This window comes from Cryptotermes secundus, unplaced genomic scaffold (assembly GCF_002891405.2).
Source record: "Cryptotermes secundus unplaced genomic scaffold, Csec_1.0 scaffold612, whole genome shotgun sequence".
NCBI lineage: Eukaryota > Metazoa > Arthropoda > Insecta > Blattodea > Kalotermitidae > Cryptotermes > Cryptotermes secundus.
Genome location: NW_019729902.1, coordinates 606,515 through 631,477, shown reverse-complemented (window position 1 = coordinate 631,477; position 24,963 = coordinate 606,515). Strand labels below are relative to the sequence as shown.

Here is a 24,963-nt window from a genome sequence, read left to right as displayed (position 1 = left end):
GAAAACTGTTGACTACTTTCACAACTGAGCAAGGTACTGGGTCACTTTCTGAGTCCCCCCTAGCGAACTTCTGGAAGCCGTCGCTGCTGTGAACATTCAACTTATTCAACATTGTTTGTCAAGTTAAGTTCATTCAAACGTCTGAAAGTATTCGCCAAGTACGAAGACAATAATAACCAGTTCCACTGTATTCTGCGAGGGTTAAGGTGTAATGCAAGAGAAAAATTATATGTTATTTCCCAAGTTCTTGGAGGCGATTTCAGAAGTATACAACTGAAGAGAGACCTCAGTTTACTTCGGGCATCATTAGCTGCCCGTGTTCTGGATCCATTCTCTTCACACACACAAAATGCACTTGACTCTAACACAGGTATCACATGCTTCTTTCTAGGTAAACGTTGCTGTGTGTTGTTGAAAACTTGGTCGGAAGTAGGTCACAGCCCTTTATTTCGGGTAACTACTCTTGCCATTGCAGCACAACTGTCCCTGGTGCTGACTAAAGCAGAAGGAGCGAAGTCATCTTCTACATCAATTCTTTGCTGCAGGCAAACCACTCCACTGATGTCCCTGCATTGTCTATCAGATATGAAATAGCATCCACTTCACGATTAACCTGCAACACGGGTGCGCAAGCCTGCCAGTTTCCTAGAGCCGGTCCGCGTAACACTTCCCAACGTTATTAAAGTTGCAACAAAACCTAAGTACAGTTACGTGCCCTTTTGTATATTCACATCATAAACATAATTAAACATTCGCAAGGCTTAAAACGTTAAGGATATTAAAGCTTTTGACTATATTTTATTTTATTTAGTTTAAACTTCAGCTTTTTAAATGCACTGCAATCTTCAATATGTAAAAGTGTGAGACATAAACGTGAACACTTATAACTACACAATGCTAAACATGTGTTGGTGATACGGATGTTCCACTCCTCTCCCGTAATCAGAAACTCCTCGAGTAATCAAACTTCGCTGCTTTATCACTTTTCTGTCAGTGCCGTTTCACCTTTAAATAATAATGATTTGAGTGAGCACTGGAATACATTCACGCCTTTTCCTAGAATGTGTGCTCTTCCTTGTTGTAGCTTCGACTACCGCATTTCTATTTCAAATTGACGTGTAACGCGTTCCTGACCTCGTTATTAACGCCTCTAGATACTGTCGCGTGTATAGGGGTACGCATGACGAAAATAACGGGGTTCTAGATCCGATGATAGGATTTATTGGCACTTCGGTAACAACTTCTCTTAATCACTCAATTATACCGCTATCGCTATTCTGCATGCTTTCAGTTCACCGCTGCGAACACACTAGGATTATCCGTCTTCACTAGTCGTCTCCTAGCAACGGATCTCAACACACAAACTATCGCTTCAATCACTACGAAGTCTTCTTGTTATTTCGTCTTCATTAATCCGTATTCAACTAATCTTCACAGCTCACTAAGGATACGCTGCATTCTCGTCCTTGTACTCTCAACTGCACTGAACTAATCTAAGCTACAACAGATCCTCGTTATAAAGGCTCCGCACTGACCTCATGTAAAACACAAGTCACGTGACTGCTATCTCGCCAGTAAATTTGCGCGCTGGCTGCTGCCTAGCAAACCAGCTATAACATTCGTCCACTGAAACAGAATTTCCACTGTTGCGCGTTGGAACGTAATTACAAAGCCGTTGCCTAGCAATGCTTTGGGTAAATCCGTTACAATATTAAAGGAGTAACTTTTCTCTACAGGGTCCAGACAGACCTTGGTGCCTATCCACCCTCCTAACTCATGGGAAAGGCTCCTTCCCCGGGGGTAAAACGGTTGGGCCGTGAAGCTGACCAATCACCTACATCTAGTGCCGAAGTCAGTAACTGTGGAACTATGCCTCCATTCCCGCACACGTCTTCATGGCGTGGTGCTTACTTAAGCACAGGGACAACTTTGCCTTGCCTAATATTCTATAATAAATCCTCCCAGCTTTCAAATCTCTCATATTCTACACCACAGAGCCTTCCACAACTATGTGACATCTTCAGAAGGCCGTTCCTGGGGCCATTCTGAGCCACGTTACATCAACATGAATACGGTTCCAAACGGTCACAGAGTTATGAGTAGGGAAAGATAACATGATTTGAATATGGCGAACACGTTTACGGTAACAAAAGCACGAATTTACTTTCAGCGTGACGGGAAGTCCCCTCATATCAGTCGACACGCGCGGAAGTGCCTCAGTCAGTACTTTCATGGCTGCTGAACTGACCACCGCCATCCCCGGGCCTAAGCCCTTCTTTACTTCCGTGTGTGTCGCGTACTTGACTGGAACACTTTGTCCCGTCAGACATTCTGTTGTTAGACAGCAAGAATGTGTACCGATGTTGAAGGCTGACATTTTGCACCTGTATTACAGCAGTGAAAGTCCTGGGTATGTAAAATCAGGTACAACAAAAAGTGTCACTCTTGTTACAAAACCCGTAAGCGTGTTTGTCGTGGTCGAACCATCTCAACTGTAACGGATGAGAATTATGCCCATTTTAATACATCACTTTTGCACTCAGGATGACTTTAAGAGCGACCTCCGGAAGTTAAGACTTAAGGTGGTGAAACATTTTGTTGCATTGCAATACTCGTACATGTATATGGTGGGGTTCCATTTTTACTCCATCGATTTTGTCAAGAGAGCGTGTAACTTTAACTCTTTGGGGACATATTATTCTTAGCCTACTTTGGTAATTTGGAAAAAAGAAAGTACGCTTATGAGATCACCTTGCTGTCTGTGTGCCTGTGCGTTTTATTGACTTCTGAATGCCTGCACCAATCTTTATGAAACTTGGTATGTATATCATGGCACCTGAGCCCATCTTAACGGCGCACTTCATAAATCCCTCCCGCCGTTCTGTGTCGTATATGTATCCCCCTATCGTTGCTAGGCAACGGCTCGGTAAAAACGTTCCCGCGGCATTTTGGAGGCGTTGTTTACTATGCGGTCTGTGTTGTATCAAAGAAAGTATGCGGTTACTTCTTCCCAGAGCTCCTCGATATTACACCATTTCAACTGCACGTACGAGATGGCTCGTTTTGAAACATTGCCCTTTGCAGTGAGATAATGGTGCGGGCCGACCATCTCTCGACATGTATTTCAACAACAAAAAACATTAATTTCCAGGAAAATATTAGATAGAAGTAGTCCCAGATACAAACTGGACAGGTCAGGTGGACCCAAGAGCTGACCTGTAGGCTGTGAAGAAGAGACAAATCTGACACTAACGGGAATCTGAACCCCGATTCGTCGGCCATCCTGCTCATAGCCTAATCGCTGTACTTCCTGATGATGCGAGCCGATCCCCTACCAAAAACACTATTTTCACTCGTACCTCCGTAAGGCATGCTGTATCGAAGTGAATGTACGGAAACACAACTGCCCACCACACCCATACGTGGCGTGTTTCTGGAACGGAATTTCAGACCGGATCCAAGGTTAACCACAATAAAACTGAATCACTGCAGCCGGCGGTTGGTCTGATAATTTTAAGCCATAAAACATGGTCCCGTAGCCTCCAGGCGACAACACTTGATACATTACACCCCCCCCCCATTTTCTGTTTCTTTTTCTAAAAGGTAAAACTCCTCTTCCGTACGTCATTTTATATGCGTCACGCAAGAGATGGCCACCGGCAGTTTCTTGTGCGTGAGTTCCCAGGCCGCTGAAATGGTGTGGGAGTGCCTGAAGGGCAGTGATTTTTAAGACAACACAAATAATAAGAACCAGGTAACAGGTATACTGGACTACTATCAGGCTAGCTGTCTTAAGTCGCTGAACAACCAGTGGCACTGACGGCGAAATACGTACACTATGTCTCTATTCAAGACTCAGGACGAAGATTCAATAACAACGGTTGACTTTAAGCACTAATGTACATTAGAACTGCATTGTGTCGAGGCACTATGCTACACGCTGGAAGGTCGCGGGTTCGATTCCCGATGAGGTCGCTGCATTTTCAATTGACCTAATCTTTCCAGCCGCATTATAGCCCTGAAGTCTACTCAGCCTCCAACAGACATTAGTACCAAAAATCTTCCTGCGGAAAAGTGCGGCAGGCGGGTGAAGCTGACCTCACCGCCATCTGTGAGCCGACTGTCTAGAAAATGTGGGAGCTCCAGCGTCTCACAAGCCTATGGGCCTCCACGGCCTGTTACAGGGATACCTTTACTTTTTTACCGCATGAACTGAGTTCTTCACGATGCCGTCAGTATCTCAAACTACAAAAAAAAAAGCTCCATGCTTTTAGTCCGCAAGAAAACGATACCGAGCTACCGCCGCTTGTCGGCGAAGTTAGTGCCAACTTTAGCGGATAGAGGGTATCGCGTGGTCAGCGCGACGGATCCCCCCCGCCGTTAATCTCGGTTTTCTAGACCGGAGCCGCTATTTCCATAAAACAGATCCTCAATTATACTCAAGAGGCTGAGTGGATCCCGTTCCAGACCCACTTCTTCTCAGAAAATCTGGCAGCGCCGGGAATCGAACACGGGACCTCTGGATCTGTAGCCAGGAACAACGACCACTAGACCACAGATCAAACTATAGAACATCAAGCTGTACAATTATTAACGAATAACAAATTGTGAGGGATCTGAAAGGACGCGATTCCAATCTAATAGTTACTACTCACGCACTTTCGTGAGACTTGGGACAATCATGTAGAGCCTCAGTCAAAACAGCCGTTGCCCCTGCCGAGATTCTAGCTAGCCTGCTCCTAAGACTGCATAAACTAGTCGTGTTAGTGAATGAGATTGGCTGTTACGTTATCTGACGACAAAGTTTCACTTGAGCACCAAAGAAGATGGTTACGGATGGTTAATAGTAAGAAGTTCAGTATGCAACAGCTGTAGTCTGAGGACACGATTTTCGTATTCACGTGGAGAGTTTGCGGAAAACCACGAAAACCATACTCACGATATCCGGTCAAAATTTAAACTGAGAACCTCCCTAATAGCCGGGGTTCGATTCCCAGTAAGGACAACATTTTTCTCCTCATAGTGTCCAGACACGCTCTGGGGCTCTCCCTTCCTCCTGTCCAATGGGTACAGGGTGATCTTTTCCCGGAAGTAAAACGGCATGGGGGTCAAGCTAGCAACTCATCCCTTCTACTGCCGAGGTCAAGGATGCTGGAGCTATACCTCCGCTAATCATACGCCTTCATGGTTCCGGGACAACTTGACTTCCTTACTTCCCTGTTCGGTGATAATGCTGAAGAGCGGAGAAACGGGGCAGCGCGCTGTGAAACGTCACTTTCGGTACTGCTTCTCTGAATGCGTCACAAGAATGTCATCAAACTGTAGTACTATTATACGGCCAGCGTTCTTCGGGCTATCCGCCTCTTCCAGCCTCAGTGTACAGTGTATGTCCCCGGGTAATTCCACACCGGATACATGTGGCGATATCCGCACAACAAGGAACGTCTTGTTCAAGTGTCCTCACTGCTCAGGTGGACCTCCCCCATTAGTTCAGCCTCTTTGCGTGCTCAGTCAACATGGGTTCAATGCCTTCTCTGTGGGAACGCGAGGAAGCGGTGAGAAATTTCACATGTCAGCATACAGGCAGCGGGAAGCATTCAGACTCTGAACACACTTGTATAGTTCAGTTTGAAACATCAAGGTAGGTTTCGTGCGGCTTAAGTATGAGCCCAAGTTCTTCACTTGCTTCTTTCTTTAATTCGCTTAGTGGGGGTGGAGTCCAACTGGATCCACTCGGCACGGCGGCCACTGACTGGCCTATTGTATCTGCCCCAGGTGATTATGATGACGGATAATTTGGTGGAATGAACATTGGCAGGGGAAACCGAAGTACTCGGATAAAACACGCCCCAGCACCACTTTGTCCACCACAAAACCCACTTGACAAGACCCTGGATCGAACCCAGGCCGCCGCTGTGGGAAGCCAGCGACTAACCGCTTGAGCTATGGCGCGGCCTAAAATGTGGTAGCGCCGGGAATCGAACTCGGGGCCTCTGGATCTGTAGCCAATAACTCTCAGCACTTGACTACAGAGGCGGTTTTCACTTAAGTGGCTGGCTACGTGTTGAACGACCGGGGTTTAATTACCAGTACAGGCAAATTCTTTTCATCGACTTAGGTTCAGATTTGTGCTGTGCTTATCCTTGTACCCACAGAGTGGAGGGCACAACGGCGAAAGTTAAGGAATGTGTCGAATTTACCTGCACCTGCCAAATGCACTCGTTAAGAAGGGAGCTTAAGTACCCGGGGGGGGGGGATAGGTACGCAAGTAGAAGTTGCTTGCCTTTGTTTTCTGAAGATGGCGTTTATTTTACCGCCGTTCAACATTTTAACCCAACGCGACCCCGAATGTTATGCAATCCAGCTGACATCAAACCACCGAAGACAACTTTCGTCCTGTATTTCACAGCGCATTCAGGTCCATGAGCCTTGCAGCAAGAACAGTGCCCATGACCTTGAAAGTGAAAACAATCCCGTCCGTACAAACATACATTACGAAATATATTACTGGTGCAGTGGTATTTTCTCAGATTGCTTGGGGCGTACTCAGCCATTACTGGCCATTCGTAGCGGAGGTAGGGTCCGCTCTCTGTAATCCACCATGCATGGCCCTTTCATATTACACATCCCGCAAATGGTCCAGGCACGAAAGACTGGAGGCAAAAGAGAATAAATTTGTAAACAGCTAAAATTTTCTCTTGAGAACAGAGGCAAAAAAAAAGTTATTACGAAACATAATAAAGGTTCAAAAGTATCATAAACGGAGATGGGAGAGGCTCTGAAAATTGACATTATGTAGCGATGTACCGGAAGCGTCTTGTTTAATAAACTCGAGGGAGAATGTTATATATGAACTGCCATCTAAATTAGCACTCGCAATTCTCAGAGTCTCCGTGCAACTTCGGTGATCTATTAAAAAAAGTATTAGTCTCTTCCCGTCATTCGAAGACTACACGTGTTGACTCAACTGCACTTCGTAAGGTGTTCGCTGCTCTCTTGTAACGCTACACACAGCACAAAACATAAATTAAACCCACAATATACATATACATAAAAAGTAAAAGTAAAACAAGTACAGTAAAGCTATCCCTGTAACAGGCCGTGGACGCCCATAGGGTTGTAAGACGTTGAGGGTCCCACATTATGTAGACCGGCTCAAAGATGGCGGTAAGGTTGTCAGCCTTACGTGTCGGCCGCGCTTTACTCCCCAGGAAAATTATTTAATTAATTCCTGGTACTCATTTCTGTAAGAGGCTGAGTCGACCCCAGGGCCATAGTTCGGCCGGAAGGTTTAGGTCAATTTAAAAAAATCCAATGACCTCATCGGGACTTGAACCCGCGTCCTTCCCACTTGTAGCATAGTGCCTCGATTAAATAATCATGGCATATTTTAAATTATTTCTACGCCTTTTACACTTTTAAAACTGCATAGTGTCGTGGCGTGACAACGGGGCAGCACTTCCCTCTACAACTTCTACACCTGATGATGGCAGCCAGTTGGGCCGAAACATGTAGTGTTCGAATATCAGAAGAGATGAATGCTTCTGAAGTGCGAATTTTAATTTGTACATTAACGAAGTTGCATGGGGACGGTGAGAAGTAAAGGCAAAAAATGTGAAAGGATCGTGAAGGCCCATAGGGTTGTGAGACGTCGAGGCTCCCACATTTTCTAGACGATCGGCTCACAGATGACGGTGAGGCTGTCAGACTTACGGGCCGGCCGCGCTTTACTCCTCAGGATGATTCCTGGTACCCATTTCTGTAAGAGGCTGTGAGAAATGCGAATTCACAGTGCAACAGGATGCTGCAGTGTAATATTACGAACTGCAATTTTTGCAGTCATTTCGTGGCCACCACAAGAGCCGTCCGGCCGTGCAATGCGGACGGCGTTACGGGCTGCTGATCACAGCGGTACCGAGACGGACCAGATGCCGGAAAACTGTCACCAGAATGGAGATGTGGAAATTCCTCTGTCAGAATCGAAGCCATAACATTTCACTTACGAGTACCATCTGAACAACACAACTCTCACAGGTGAAGCTGGGTCACGTGGCAACGTTTCGTCTTAACACTCTGGAGGTGTGCTGTTTGAATCTTGATCCTGAAGCATAATGCAGGTTTCTCCACGGTCTTTATACGTAAATGCAGAGACTGTACCTTGACACTGGCCACGCCCATTCCCCCAGACTTTCGCACTCCGCCGAACATGATCAACCTGTAACATGATTCGACGTCTAGCAACCTCTGCTAACTGCTAGTGACGTTAAATAACCTATAATCCAGTCAGTCGTCAACACAACCGTCAGTGGTCTCAAAATCAATTCACGTTTCTATGCAATGTTTCATTTAAAAATTTACGCGCTGGGTAACTGGGATTCGATTCCAAGGAAGGGTACGAAATTTTCTCCTTCGCTGTCAAATCCAAACCGGCTGGCTCTCCGGCCGAACCATTTTCCCGAGGAGTACATGATTAGTTGCCCTGTTAGCAGGGGGGGGGGCAAGGGGAAATGTCTACTAAACTGATCTTTCTAAAACAAATTGCGGTGTTCTTCAATACCTAGTTATCTCCATCCTCCTGTTACGTTTCTTTCTCAGTGAGGCACAATAGATCACTGTGGTCGCGGTGCAAGGGCCATGAAGGCCCACCCCTTATACATTCTCTCTCTGTTCAGGTCGAAATATTCAACTCGCAACTTCATTCTAAAACACCTTTAAAAGGATTTTTTTACACTTTTAGCCTTTGATGTTTATCTCATTTCATATTCATGCAGCGGTTTTATTCCTTCGTAATACGCGGTGTGAAACAAGTCAGCGATAGGGGCACATTGCAATATGCTGCAACAGTCTGTTATCTGATCCGGATTGTGACGCATGTGTGTCGCTGCAAGCCAGGAGGAAAGCCAGAAGAACTGCCTTGATTTCCAAGAGACAGCATAACAATTATATAACGCAACATGTAAGCGGATAAAAACAGGAACACTAACAATCTCACGTGGTATACACGGCCGTAACACAGATACTACGAGGCCTGGTAGCAATTATCAAGTACCTGCATACTCCGTCGTCTGTAGTCCGCAAGCGAACTATACCGATCGAGCGACCGCCGCTTGTCGGCGAAGTTAGTGCCAACATTTGCGGTTAGAGGGTGTCATGTGGTCAGCGCAACGGATCCCCACGGCCGTTAATTTCGGTTTTCTAGACCGGAGCCGTTATACCCTTGAAATAGCTCCTCATTATCTCACGAGCCTGAGTGAACTCCGTTCCAGATCCATTACCTCTCAGAAAATCTTGTAGCGTCCGGAATCGAACCCGGGACCTCTGGATATGTAGACCACCGAGGCGGTCAAGTACCTGCATACTGAATACTGAAGACGGCAACTGACCTTAGCAAACAGATTTATGCAGTTGTAGTTTCGAAACACAGCGAAGCGGTAGAGCCTGTTAATTAAGCAGTACGGGTAGCCTCGCCCGCCTGTAATAAAGTTTGGTACTGGGAACTACAGTCAAAGTCCAATATGATATTTCTGAACCATGCTCATAATAAGATGAGCCAGGCCAGGGGAGTTGTCAAAGTGACTGGTTCCGAACTGAAGGGCCTGGATTACATTCCCAGCAAACAAGGTCAGGGATTTTTCTCTTCTTCACCACAAACGGGGAGGGCTCTTTGGGCCCACTCAGCGTCCTCTCTAACGAGTACCCGAAAGTAAAGCGGCAGGAGAATGAAGGTGACCACTAATGCGAATTCAGGGCTGAAGTTTAGAATGCGTGGAGCTTTCCCTCTACGTCTCTTTTACGTATTCATAGGGATGTACTCAAGCACGGGGACAACTTTATATTTAATCACTACAAGAGCTACCATGTTAAGTGAAGAAGAAAAGTGGGGTTAAAACACATGTTCACGAAATATGAACTTGTTTCAAGCAAAATTCTGCAACAAATCAGTCATAATATATTGTGACATGGTACCTGAAAGCCGGAATAATCCATTGCCAGACAACGGCTCGCTAACACGTTTCCGTGAGAAGCCGAAAAAAAATGATTGCTGCGCAACGGCTTAGAAGCACGTTCCTGCTGCAACGAAAAAAAAATACAGAACAACAGAGGAACTGTTCGACATGGTGACTTATAAAATGGTCATAATTCATTCGTAAGAGAATTCAGAAGGTAGTTCTATAGTTGAGTATTCAGCTGTGAAGTGTTAACCAGATAAGATTCATTACCAAGTAACGGCAAACAAGAAGATACTGAAGACTTTATTTTGTGTGCTATAGTGTTTTGCCTGTGACTGTCCAATAAATCTGTTCAACAATCGAAACCCCGTCTATAATCACTAATACACATGACAATATACGCGTCCTTGTTACAGTGAAAAGTCAAGGTTACCACGCTGCATATGCACCATGCTCTGGACGCATGGGCCACGAAGTAAAGCCGTAGCCATTCCTAATCTCGGCAATAGATTGAGGTGGGCTGTCAGCTTAGAAGTCCAGTTCCTGTAACACCGGATACGCCCACATAGACACTGGACAGGAGGCTGCGTGGATACCAGATAAAATAATAATTCCTTTCCCTCGTAAAGGATCGAACCCCGTTCATCCACCCTGTAGTCGGTTACTCTGCTGGCTGGATTCCTTCTTATGAGTATCATACTTAGGGGATCGAGGGGGGAGAATGACCCTCAGAAGTCTAAAACGCAGTTTCTGGTAAGCATATCTACCCAGATTTAAGTTCATATGGTTTCAGAGTTCTTCGAACATACGCGGTTCCCATTATCAGCATATTCACATACGAGTCTCGGCATAGGGCCAGTAAGCGCCTCGGCCATTTCTTATAAAATCCCAAGAAAAAGCAAAGCACATCTGATCTTCCTGCGATAAACACATCAAACTGGCTTAATGTAACGCCACTGAGTGATCTTCAGAAATATTTCTGGTGAGTGTAACAACATTCAAAGTAAAGACACAACACTTATAATGTAAACTCATTATCTGAAGTCATATGCCTGCTTACTCAAAGTCTAACTTACTTACTTATGGACCTGAGCCCTCCTTGAGGAGAAGCCAAATCTGCAGGTACTCAAGAATTTCCCATCATTTTATGTAACCCGAAGGTTCACTGCAGTGTTCACAAGAGCCCTCCACTGGTCGCTATCATGAGCCAGATCAATCCAATTCATACCATCCCATCCTATCTCACTAAGATCCATTTTACTATTGTCCACCCACCTACTCCTTGGTCTTCCCAGTGGTCTCTTTCCTTCTGGCTTTTCCACCAATATCCTATATGCATTCCTCGCATCCCCCATTCGTGCTACATGCCCTGCCCATTTCATCCTCCTTGATTTGACCATTCTGATTATACTTGGATAAGAGTACAAGTTATGAAGCTCCTCATTATGCGGTTTTCTCCAACCTCCTGTCACTTCATCCCTCTTCGGTTCAAATATTCTCAACACCCTCAGTCTATGTTCCTCCCTTAATTTCAGAGACCAATTTTCACACCCATACAGAAAGTCTATCTTATTACAATAAATTAACTTTCAAATAATAAAAGACGAGTTTAAAATAACAGAGTTCACCACTGAATAATACCGCCTGTGGAACGTAACATAAATGTGTTTGTCGTAGCACAGAGCTTTCTAGGAACGCCACTGCCCAGCATAACGGGATTTACCTGTAGACGTAACAACTCTATTATGGCAACAACAAGAATGACCGCTCTCAGCAGATTATAGGAATAACCTAGGGACACACTTAAACATTCAGACCTGAGCTAAGTGTTATGTTTCTGACGTAACTTTTCACAGCACTTCAGGACAATAAAGAGCTCACGGACCAAAGGTTTACAAGCTCTGTTTCAACATACTCCTTACTATACAGGCCGGGATCTTAAATAAAAGAAAAGGTGTGAATTTACCTTTGGTTGCGTAAGAACAACAACCACTGTTTGATCTGTCATTGGATTCGAAAACAATGGCGGGCGACTATTACTTCTGCGGTTGCAAGGATTATAAAAATTGGTGATTATGAAGTGGTGATCGGCGTCAGTCGCCCTATGATATTCGTACTACCCACTCGGGTTCCCTCTCGCTCTATATTCCACAACTTTATATATTTTTTCTAAATGAAGTTTTTCGGCTGGTTCGTTCCTTTCGGTTATGTTTCACTGTATGCTCTGAAAACAGAGTCAGCGCTGCAGAGAAGCCTATTGATTCAGTGTTCAATTATTTCAGAAGAAAAGGGGGAGCGGAGTGGGTTTGTGGGTTACACGTGATGCCAAGTCTTAAGAACACAAAACCAAGTTCAAGCGGAAACTTGCAACATCGCAACCTTGTAGCTCCTCTTTCTCATGAGACAAACCGTCATTCACTCGCCGTTACGTTTGAATTCTGCTATACATATGTCGATATCAACAAAAGTCACTGCGGAACAGCGTCCTCGATCGATAGGTAAAAGGAAAAAGAAATATATATGAACGGTTGAAGTGGAAAACCATTCTGATGAAACATATTTCCAACCGAAATGACAAATATCTGGTTTCCCTTAGCATCCTGTCTCATTTTTTACAATATATATATATAATACAATTCAATTCACCCTATGAGTTTGGTCACATAATTGAAAGTTTACTTTTCCTCTTTTCCCAGAGTTTCCAAATTGGTTTTCGACCCTCAAAACAACATACAACATAACTTGGTCTGGTGAGCATCATCATCCTGATGAAACATCAACATCCGACCGGAAGTGGATACAATATATACGTCGATTGTGAAAATGCAGAGACCATGAACAAATTATGGTTACATTCTTATCTGTAAGATCTTACTGGACCGCTTCAATGACAACTTTGGAAGGGACTGTAAAGCCTAAGTTATGTAACTTGGTGCGTGTTGCTACTTATGAATGAAGCTCACTACAAAATGCGCTCTTATATTTATGCAACCCGCAGTCTTTTGCTAGGAACTTCAGCACTAGCGTGAGGCGGAGTAAATTGTGAATGCGAAATAAAAATCATAGTTTCACTCATCAGTTGGAGTACTCGCATGTGCGTTCAGAACAGTAACACAGGAATCTCTTACAGCTGTACAACTTGTAACATGCCGTATAACCAACGCGAAACGCCTACCTAAATTCGAAACAAATACATCGAGTGTAAACCCCAGCCATGTGGACAAGTTGGCATTTTTAAAGGCCTTTATTTCTATACTAGAACGCTATATCGTTTCTATCTCACAATTACAACAACAGTTTCTTTATCTCCACTTCCATACCATCAGTAGGTCCGCGTTCCCTCTTACAGCAATAAAAACGGGAATGAGGGAACGAAACTGTAGAAGAAGAAAGACAGAAATACACACTAATCCAACACACTGGAATGCCTCGCCTGGGCGCTCTCTGTACTCCTTGCTGGCATGTTTTCAGGAACCTAACCACTGTCATTCGTGCTGGAGACATCATGTGTTCGACCTGAAAGGCCAGACGTACTGGGGGGTTATTCCCTGAAGACATTACTGTCTTAACGACACTTTCCAATTAACCATGGCGTCTTCTTTCTAGTCCTCAACACATCGCAGCAGACTTAATGTTAATGTACATTAGTAAGTCTCTCCATACGCCTTACAGTATAAATCCGATGCCCTCCGGTACAGAAATAACACAGTTTTCAACGGTATGGCAACACTGTAAAGCGTCTGACGCAGCAGTCGCAAACAGCACATGAAGATCAAGATGGCTACACGGAACAGGTAACACAAAACGAACGGATCTGTAAAAGCCGACAAAGTTGCTAGAAGCTCAAGATGGACATGCGGCGGCGCTACTACGTCATGGTTGCATCATCTGCCTCGCGACAGAACGGTGAATTAATACTTCCGCGTTGCTCAACTAGCCGAACACAAAATGTCTATAGTAAACAGCCGTTAAACAAACTTTAGTCGCAATGACAAGAATTAACGACTTGCTCAACTCGAGACACACATACTACCTGTCTGGGACATCACCTCTCAGTCGAAAGTTTTAATTTTAAAACCGAAAACAGTTTCACCTGCGTCCATGATCTTATCGCGTTGTCCGAAATATAAGACATTCTATTTCTTTATAAATCTTAAAATCTGTACAGAAGTCACAAATTATATCAATGAATATCTTTATAAATATGTTGGTTTCTGTACAATTTACACGACACACAGCATTTCACTATGAAGTAGCTTTACGGTCCGACCTCTTTACTACCAGGGATAGGAGGATGGATTAATCCAAAATGCTCTCGGTGTGATGGCGAAGGGAAAAATCGACTCCTGCCGGAGACTTCTTCATTCATTTTCATTTATCAATGGCTCTACATCCCTTTGTTGGGTCCTGGCCTCTTCTTCAGTTTCCTGATCATTTTTACACCGGTGCTAGGACTCCTTGAACGAGTGATCAACCCGTCGCAAGGCTGCTACCTACACGCAGGACACCACAAACACAGACATCAATGCCCAACATCAGCGGACAGAGGGTGTCGCGTGGTCAGCGCAACGAATTCCTACGGCCGTTAATTTCGGTTTTCTATACCGGACGCTTACACAATGATTGGATTATTCTGGAATGCTAAAAACTAATGTGGATACACTCATGTACGTAACTGTGCAAATTGAAGTGGTCTTGTGCAACTGTGAAATGCGGATTTCACAAATGTTGAAGAGTGTTAGAACAGTAGCCGATATCTTCTTATCGGAGTGACTTTTGTTGGCTTATCCCCTCACAGTCTTCAGTTTAATCTGTCGTGGCCCTTCGTCTGAGGCATTAAATACACTTACTTACTCTTTCAGAAACGGCGCAACCGCCATCTCGGGGTGAAGCCGTTAAAAGCAACGAGTTCAGATGATCCAACACTTACCTGCAACAGAGAAGAAAAACGCATATAAATACGAGTACAAGGAATAAACACTCTTTTCAATGAACGGTGGGGAGCTTTATTAAAATTTCGAGAAATCCTTGAACCCTCTGAAGGATAAATTAGTTTGTGAAATCAGTTACATTCACACAAAATATTTATACCACAGTTCCGCCAACAGCGTAACCACTTCATTCCTCAGAATTTTGGCTTTTCTCAACTTGTTTCGGCCCCAACCGGCCATCATCAGGTACTTCAACATCCATTGGTTCACAATGACACCACTGAATTTCAAAGGATTTACATACACCATGAATCAGAAAATGTAATTTTCTTTCATACTCAAGTTTAATGCAAAAGTCGCAGACTTGTGTGATGTACAGACATAGGCACTGTGCTACAAGCCGGAAGGTCACGGGTTAGAGTCCCCATGAGGTGGATTTTTTCTATTGACCTAATCCTTCCAGCCGCACTATGGCCCTGGGGTCGACTCGGTCTCTAACAGAAATGAGTACCAGGAATCTTCCTGGGGGGTGGGGGTAAAGGGTGGCCGGCGCGTAAGGCTGACAACGTTACCGCCAACTGTGAGCCAGTTTTCTAGAGAAAATGTGGGAGCTTCGACGTCTCACAACCCTGCAGGCTTTCACGGCCTGTTACAGGGATACCGTTACCTTTTTATGTCTTTGGATTGCCAGAATTGTGTTCTGTCGTCATAAACTGTCGACCTAATCTGGGGAGCATTTACAATAACCGACACAACTTACAACATGCTTGAACAAAACATACACTTGTACGTCTCGGTGAAATAAAAATAAATCGATATGATTATAATAGTGACATCACGTGTCAGCCTACATTATCAGAGGCTAAACGCCTGTAACTTTCATCGTTCTTATGCGCGAAAGTTCACGAAAACCATTCTCTTCTTCGTGTAAATGTTTAAACGATAAACTGACATTTAAGATGAGATTTGCACAAATGCCTCTTCCATAGTGCCCTTAAAGCTCCGATCCCCATACCTAAGAGATGCTGGGCTGTTTCGTGATGGTTACATAATGCAACACGCAAGATAAGCTTGCCAAGTCAAGGAAACTGCTTGCTCCTGGAGGGGTAGTCTTTCATAAAACAAATTTCCCCAGTAGCACATTACTCTATCAGTGTGCTGTATACCTATCATGGAAACGCTGACGCTCGCTTCATTGAATTGTATGATGCTACGTCACACAGAAGTGTCGGTATCTCACTCTCGAAACTTCAAAACTGTAATTCAAAATGATAGTACATGCCTCAGACTGCTTGGCTACTGTGACCGGCCCAATGTATACTTAAAACAAAAAAAAGTAAAAGTAAAGGTATCCCTTAACAGCTGTGGAGGCCCATAGGGTTGTGAGATGTTGAGGTTCCCACATTTTTCTAGACAATCGGCTCATAGATGGCGGTTAGGTTGTCAGCCTTACGCGCCGGCCGCCTTTTTCCCCCAAGAATATTCTTGCTACTCATTTCTGTTAGAGGCTGAGTCGACCCCAGGGCCATTGTGCGGCTTGAAGGATTAGGTAATTTGAAAACAAAATCCAATGACCTCATCAGGATTCGATCCCGCGACCTTCCGGCTTGTAGCATAGTGCCTCAACCAACTACGCTACCGCGGGCCGCAATTTTACTCCCAAATATATGCTGCATGTATATCGAGCTGTTCGCTTTCATCAGCGGCGACACACTACTCTTCCTGGCAGCTATCGGTGCCCCAACACAGAATGTGACCATTCATTATTAACAGCAAAATTTGACCCGGCAAGTTACATTATGTACCGTCACATACACGTAACGTGGGAACACGTGGCATCATGAGCGTAAAGACACATGTCTGTATATCTCCATGCACCAGTTAACGGCGAAACAGACTATACGGCTTGTACATGTACAAGGGTTCGGATCCCTCACGGCTGTGAGACTTCAAAACACATCGCTTGTCTGTCAGATGTTTTAAACCATTTATTACTAATCATCGTCATTATAATCATCATCATCAACTGCGCTCAACAGCACCGAGCAGGGGGAAACTCTCCCAGCATCCCTTTCACGGGAGGGAATCCAAACAGATGACTGGCGCGAGCCACAACTGCACGTGTCGAAGCCCCCCTTTGGCCCTTGTACAATCATTTTCACTACAAACTGCTCGAAACGGCATTCATGACAGGGTAGTAGTCATACACAGCACACCCCTAACGGATTTCTGCAAACATTGAAAGAACATAACCAGCCAGCCGTCAAAAATAGAATTTATGGAATTCAATGGTCTCTTTTCACTGGGGTTCTCCGCAGTTTTTCAAAACCGTCCGAATCATCAACAATGCTCTCAAAGATTCGTAAAACGGCAGAAGCGCTTGCAGTATTTTATTCTGGGTGTGTTTTGAAATTATAGCAACAGAGTCCCTTGCATTAAGTAACAAAGACATGCGAGGTCTGTACAGGTGAAGACAGGCTGTGATGAGCTGGACATGTAGTTTGGCTGCAATGTTCACAAAACCTCTGCGGGAAACGCCTAAGAATACGTACATTCCGAACTCATAAAAGGAGATGGGAAAATATTACAACAGATTATCTTAGGAAAGAGACTAAAGGGTTGGGGGGGGGGGAGAAGACCCGGGCTCAAAATGGCATTCAACGGCAACCCGTGCCGTGAATCTTGGGGTTTCATGTTTGGCCAGTTCATACAGATGCATTCCTCAACACTCTTTAAACGAAACTTAAAGCAAAGATATCATTCTGGTTATCCAGGCAAAGGATAACATTAAATGGATCATAAAATAAACTGAATGTGAGGGTACATACTGGATTCATTTGGTTCAAGATAGAGACCAATGTCGGACTGTTGTCTACACTGTAATGAATCTCTCGGATACACAAAATCCGAATGAAAAGTTTCCATTATTAGTTGAGCCAAGCCACAGTTAGCTCCTCAAAAATACGTCTGGTTCATGAAACGTTTCCGTCAATACACATTCGTACCTTCCCACAGTCGCCATGTTTGTAGCTGTTAACGTAGGAAAACAAATTCCATATAAATATGTAAACATGTTTATGGTCTCTCTCTATATATATACAAAACTTCCCATGCATAGTGCCAACAGCTAATTAGTCACAAGTATCAAACTGAAAGCCAAATGCGGATGACATGCGGTAAGTCTTACGGAAACGGTTTTCCAACCTACCCTACTATATAGAACTGGCGTATAACCGCCATCTTTGCATTACTACCGAGGTAAGTCAAAAAGACAGGATGACTTCTTACAACAAATCCTGCAAGTTAAATAAAACTTACTTACTTACTTACTTACTTACTTACTCAGGGAGCTGAGCCCTTCTTGAGGAGCCGCCAATTCTGCAGCTACTCAAGAATTTCCCAGCATTTTATGGAACCCTAAAGTTCATTACCGTGTTCAGAAGAATCCTCCACTGGTTACTATCCTGCGCCAGATCAATCCAATCCATACCATCCCAACTTATCTCTCTAAAACACATTTTAATATTGTCCACCCACCTACGCCTTCGTTTTCCCAGTGTTCTCTTTCCTTCTGGTTTTCCCACCAATTTCCTCCATTCGTGCTACATGCCCTGCCCACCTCATCCTCCTTGATTTGATCATTCTAATTACACTTGGAGAAGAGTACAACCTCCTGTCACTTCATCTCTGTTCGGTCCAAACATTCTCCTCAACACGCTGTAACGTTAAATAAAACAGTATGTTTTAATTATGATCATACAGCTCGACGTACGTTGCACAAATCATACTACATCCATTGCAACACGACGTCAAAATTGCCTCGCTCATGGCAGCAATCCAACTAGCATTGCTTACAATTGCGAGCCAGTTGCCGTCTATATATATCAGATGGAACATCTGTTCCCTGCAGTCTGTCGCTTGGAATTGTCTTGAAAAGAATTAATTTACATGTGCGTTTTAAATGAACGTAAATGAACCAAGAAGCTTGAATTGCCGAAATAGCCTTCTATACATAGCACCCGGAATTTTGAGACATGTGTCCTCCGCACAGCATCGCTGTTTACGAAAATAACACGGAATAAGAGTTGTCATATGGTGATACAAAGAGAGGCCTAGAGGCACTGTGAACGTACAGTACAATGGTGGCTCCTTAGACGAAATGGTGGACATTGCGCAGGGATGTTGGTCTAGAGGTAAATGCTGGAGATACATCTCATCACCAGAATACAGCGAAGAGTCTTAATATAAAAATAGCTACCAATCTGCGAAAGCGTGGTAAAGTTCTCCCTGTGCTTAAAGCATTATGCTATGAGAGCGTATGGGGGAGTGGATATATAGATCCCCACTTTCTTGACCTCGACACTAACTGGAGGTGAGTGGTCAGCTTCACGCTCCTGCCGCTTTACCCACGAGGAAACGTGGATAATTTCAAACACTTCGGAACAAAAGTTAACAGATCAAAATTGTATTCATCAAGAAATTAAGATGAGATTAAATATGGGGAATAATTGCTCCCGTTTAACTTAGAATGTTTCGGCTCTGCCTTCTGTCCAAAGACGTACCGATCAAAATATGCAACACTGTAAGTTAATATTACCTGTTGTTTTGACGGATATGGAAATTGTTCTTTCACCCTGAGGAACAAAACAGAGATTGAAGGTGCCTGAGGTTAGGGTGCTGGCCATATTTGGGCTTACCGAAGAGGAAATAAAATGTGGGCACGGGAAAACTGCATAATAATGAGCCTCGTAACATGTACTAATTACCCAATCTTTTTTTTTCAAATGCCTCTTCCAGCGAATTCAGGGCCCAGGCCTCTTATTCACTTCGTAATCATTTTTTACAGACGGTAAGACTCCTTGGACAAGCGATCAGCTCGTCGCAAGGCCGCTATGTAAACATAGGACAACACAAACACGGAAAAACCGCACATATCAAATATCCATGCCTTGAGTGCGATTCGCACCCACGATCCTAGCGTCAGAGCGAGCGGAGACAGTTCATCCTTTAGACCGCGCGCCTACTGTGACCGGCACCCAATTGTAATAGGACGAGGAAATCAAAGGGCTGGGAGGGGGATATGGCAGACACAGGAAATATGAGAAAAAACAACACTCCGTGGCCTGTAGTCCGCAAGCGAACTATACTGACCGAGCTAGCGCCGCCTGTTAGCAACTTCTGCGGATAGAGGATGTCGCGTGGTCAGCGCAACGGTTCCCCACGGCCGTTAATCTCAATTTTCTAGACCGGAGCCGCTATTTCCTTGACACAGCTTATCAAATATCCTCATGAGTCTGAGTGGACTGTCTTCCAGACCCACTACTTCTCAGAAAATCTAGCGGGGCTGGGAATCGAACTCTGATCTCTAAACCACTAGACAACAGAAGCTGTCTGGAAATATGAGAAATGCATACAAAAGTTCAAGGAAAGAGATAACTTGTAAAGAAGTCTAAGAGGGACATTTAAAGTGATCGTAAAAAAATGTAGACTGGATGCCTCTAGTTCAGCACAGGAACCAGCGGCGGGCGCCTTTGGACATGGCTATAAACTGTTGGGTTACATGAAATTTGACTATCTTGCCGGATATTTGCTTCTCAATGCGCATGCTCCATGCATTTGTAAGACCTTTATGACTATTTTCAGCTTTCCGTTGATTTCCAGTGGCTCCTATTATTACTGCTGCTATTGTAGTAGTAACATTAATAGCAGCAGTGAAGTATATGAATCTAGGGGCCAGGAGCTATGAACAGAATGCGTTATCCAAAACAAGAAATACATTTTATACCACGAACATATTTTATTATAATAAAACAATAATTGTGGTTATTGGTGTTGCTGTGACTATTATTACATTCTTACTAGTAACATTTCCTGGAATTAAATAAATAATTTTCTTTGGGAGTAAATCGCTGCCGGCGCGTAAGGCTGACAACCTTACCGCCATCTTTGAGCCGATTGTCTACATAATGTGGGACCCTCGACGTCTCACAGCCCTATGGGCCTTCACGGCCTGTCACAGGGATAGTTTTACTTTTTACTTACTTTTACTAGTAACATTTATATCAACTCCGTGAAATTTGCTTATCTGAGGCCAGTTATTTAGACTGGGCAGTGGCAGATCTTGTTTTTCCGTGAAAGCAGACTGGAATGTGTTTCAGGAGGGCTTCTTGTGGCAATCTTTACAGATGGGAGGGGCACATCTGAGCTGAACAGACGCTGGCTATACAATGTGGCTGAAAAACTTGATGACCTGAACGTCATACTTAATTCCACGTATGAATAAGTATTACTACAGATTAGTGTCCTTACACCGTGCAGATGCGTGGTTACTATGTTCCATTCCTCTTATACAGAAGACAACTGAACTGCTGATATAAACATGCGTTCCTTTGCCACAGTTCTTTCTTCTCAGTTAAATTTTGCCATAAAAGAAATGCACGACAATCTTTGTGAGAAATAACAACTGTGTCTTCAGCCACTGAATTCAAAACATGATGAATAATGATAATGAGTTTGTAAACTCTTAGGCACGGCCGGGATGGCTCAGTCGACATAGCGACGCGCTGCGGGCTACACGGCTGGGGTTCGATTCCCGGGCAGGGGCAAGGGATTTTCCTCTTTTCCACAGTGTCAAGATCGGCTATGAGACCCACCCAGTCTCTATACAATGGTTACCGGCCGCTCTTTCCCTTGCGGTAAAGCGGCCGAGGTGTGAAGCTAACCACTGAACTCCATCTAGTACCAAGGTCAATAATGTGTAGAGCTATATCTCCATTCCCCCATACGTCTTCGTGGCTTGATACTTAATTTACCTTTTTATACCTCTGTAAATATACTGGAAAATTCTTGAGTAGCTGCAGAATTGGCGGCTCCTCCAGATGGGCTCAGCTCCATAAGTAAGTAAGTACCTTCGTAGATCTAAGAATATCAGATAGACGTTAGCTATTACACGCAGGACGCATGCAGAAAGTGAGGAAGAGGGAAAGCTTCACGGAAAAGCAAGATGCGGAAGGCCTCGACGTCGCTGACGTGATAACAGTGAATGCAGTGTTATAGACAAAGAGTGTCAGCATATGAAATCGGCTGAACTGACTCAAGAAAGGACCAAAAAAAAGTTTACTGCATAGGGCGATAAAGCATCGGGTTCCGTAACGGCAGGTTAATTTGCTGACCAGCTCAGTAACCTTCAACCGCTGAACGATGGCCCTATACAATGGAGTTGCTCAATCTTAATGCATCGCTTTCAGGATTCTCCGGATGTCTCGTGTCAGCGCTGTCGCCCGTAAAGGAAAACGTCACAAATCGACATCTTTCTTAACGCCCATCTATTTAGGATTCTGGAATCACATTTCTTCAGACTTAACAACAACATTTTGCTATGCGTGTCTCCTATCCCCAATCCACAAACCTAGCTATGCGAATAACTTCCCCCCTAAAGTATTTTAACTTCTTTTGAAGTCAGTCAGGTCAACATAGAAGCTCGTGAAGCTTTTACAATAGAAGATCGCTAAACCCGGTCTTCTTTTCAGAACCAATGCGTGGAAAGGACGGGTGTGGTTTATTTAAGTCTTTTGTCCGCCCGTGGCTCAACTAAGCTAATGTCACGTCAATGTCGTGTGTCGCGCCATCACCGTGGGAACATCACACTACAACAGTATCACATCCCTGCCATAAGCCACCTCGGGGATAGTCCGTTCGCATTAAATCATTTATAAAAATGTCTGAAGCCGATTCTCCCAACCAAGGCTAAAAATAGGAGGGTTTCTATCACCATGGGAGACTTGCGTCATCTGGTAGGGGAAATGGAAATCTAATGCGAGGGTGGCAAGCCACAGCCGGTACGTCGAAAGCGGTCCACGGCAATGTTCGGAGATTAGTCATGAGTTTCGTATTCCTTGTTACAAACATTTTTATCTACCATATCCACAGGTGTGTATGAGTAAGGTGAATGTGGAGCACTCCTGGTGCGGTTTAGTCCATATTTACTATGTTGAGGGCATCAACTAACGTTAAAACGCCGTGTCTTGATTCATTATTACTCTTAAGTTCATAATTTCTAATAGACCCATGAAGTATGTTTTTTCTTTGGCGCTACAGCCCCAATTTGGGCGTTGACCATGAAAGCCTCCGTTTCACTTAGGTTTACTAGATCTTAGGTATTCGGTAGGACTCGAACTCGACATTAGTCTGTTAGCACCTGCTCACGTTGGTTCCTCGCTCGCGCATTTCCTTCTTTCTTCTACCCTGAAGTTTGAGGCGATACGTTCCTCCGAAACGTCGGTTAACATAATAACTACACGACGCCACATCCCAGAAGACTGCTTCCTTCATAGTCATCGCCGTGAAAACCTCAAATCTTACACAGCTTGTTACATCCTTAAAACTAATCACCAGATGTAAGTTACTTGTAAATTTGGTATTTGGTAAACAAATTGTCTAGCAAATTTAAATCTGATTCCTGTAAGAGAGAAACAGACCGTGGTTACAAAAAGCCAAAAGGTTGCGGGATCGAGTCCCGATGAGGTGATTTTTACAGTTTACCTAATTCTTCCAGCCGCACTATAGCCCTGGGGTCGACTCAGCCTCTAACAGAAATGAGTACCAGGAATCTTCTTGGAGGGTAAAGGGCGGCCGGCGCGTAGGCCTGACAACCTCAACGCCATCTGTGAGCCCAATGTCTAGATAAAATGTGGGAGCTTCGACGTCTCACAACCCTATGGGCCTTCACGGTTTGCTACAGGGATACCTTTACCTTACCTCACATGGAACTTGCCTCATAAAAGCGGACGCCAGGAGGGGCCACAGAAAACCAGGGAAAACAGGGTCTGTATAGTGTGTCCCGGTCGAGATTCAAACCAAGCACCTACTAAATACAAGTCTGGGGCGTTACGTCCTTCGTCTTCTCTTGAAGTATCCCGACCAAACTTTTGTACAGGATTACATAATGGCTCACATGGAGCAAAGGAACTAACGCAAGGCCACGTTCATGAAGATTGTCAGCAATTTGACTAAAGGTTTCAACAGGCATCCTTTAACCACATGTTATCTCTACGGACGCACTGTAAACACCGAACCACCATTACTGTGAACAATCCACGTGTATAACACTGCTTGTTCCGTGACTAGAGAACGGACCCATATTAAGAGCAGCTGCAAGGATTCTCTGGTGAAATATACAGTACTTAATACATGTAAGTTAAATTAATTGGCCTTAAGAAAGATGACATTTTGCAATATTACGTGCGTTACTAACACGTCTGGTTGCTATGAAACCGGTATTTCCACACATAAACTACAGGGTTTTGTGGAGACAGGGCCCAGCGCCGGAAGGACAAAAAATAAAACTGAAAAATGTCGCACACAAAATTACCAATGGCGCTCTCTGTAGACAGATAAGGTCACTTAAAAGTCGGAAACATGAAATGCAGATTAGTGAAAATCTCCATACAGAATTTCAACAAAGCCTGTAGAATGGTTCTATGGGATATACGGGAATATCCATTTATGGGCCTATGCAAACCAGTCTTCATTGCGGATTGATATGGCCGAAAATCGGAACAGAACAAACAACGTTCAGTGTAGTCTCCACACCGAATTTCAACATTATCTTAAAAGTACGTGTACATCTGAGAGTCGCCAACACAACAACTGATTATAAAACCGATATTAAAATATTTGATATTAGGTTTGTTGACATCCCACTATATGTTTCGATAACCAGGTAGTCTACGGCTCTCAAATATACCTTTAATACATGATACACAATAGGGCAAAAAAAAAATAAAGACAAGTATTATCTGTTAAACGGTTTATGGGAAAGCTGGAAATGTCCATTTACGGCCTTATGTAAGCGAGATATTATGGATGAAAATCGGAATTTTCCGTCAACTTTTGGTGAAAGTCTCCCATGTCTAACTTAAGGAAAATCCATGAGTGGTTTATATAGCACATAGAAATGTCAATTTGTGGCATTATGTGAACTAGAATTCACTGCGGGTCAATATGGCTGAAAATTTGAACGCACTGGTAAGTTTAGTGGAACATCTGTAGAACGCTTTATGGAATACTGGAAAAAATCTATT

At 44.0% G+C, this 24,963-nt stretch overlaps 1 protein-coding gene and 1 long non-coding RNA gene across 10 annotated transcripts in view; one reads left to right on the top strand and one right to left on the bottom strand.

Annotated features, from left to right (window-relative positions):
• Nucleotides 1-24,963, bottom strand: part of LOC111865773 (semaphorin-1A) — a 566,056-nt gene that overhangs the window by 320,162 nt on the left and 220,931 nt on the right. The window lies entirely within an intron of this gene.
• LOC111865775 overlaps nucleotides 1-24,963 on the top strand; it is a 186,164-nt gene that overhangs the window by 157,708 nt on the left and 3,493 nt on the right. Inside the window, exon 4 of one of the 3 annotated variants that reach the window (XR_004513159.1) lies at nucleotides 14,813-14,859. The exons of 1 other annotated variant lie outside the window; for it this stretch is intronic. This is a non-coding gene — a long non-coding RNA (uncharacterized LOC111865775). Of the gene's footprint in view, nucleotides 1-12,646; nucleotides 13,105-14,812; nucleotides 14,860-24,963 lie in introns of those variants that run through there. One more of the 3 variants, XR_002843035.2, reaches the window with a different exon arrangement.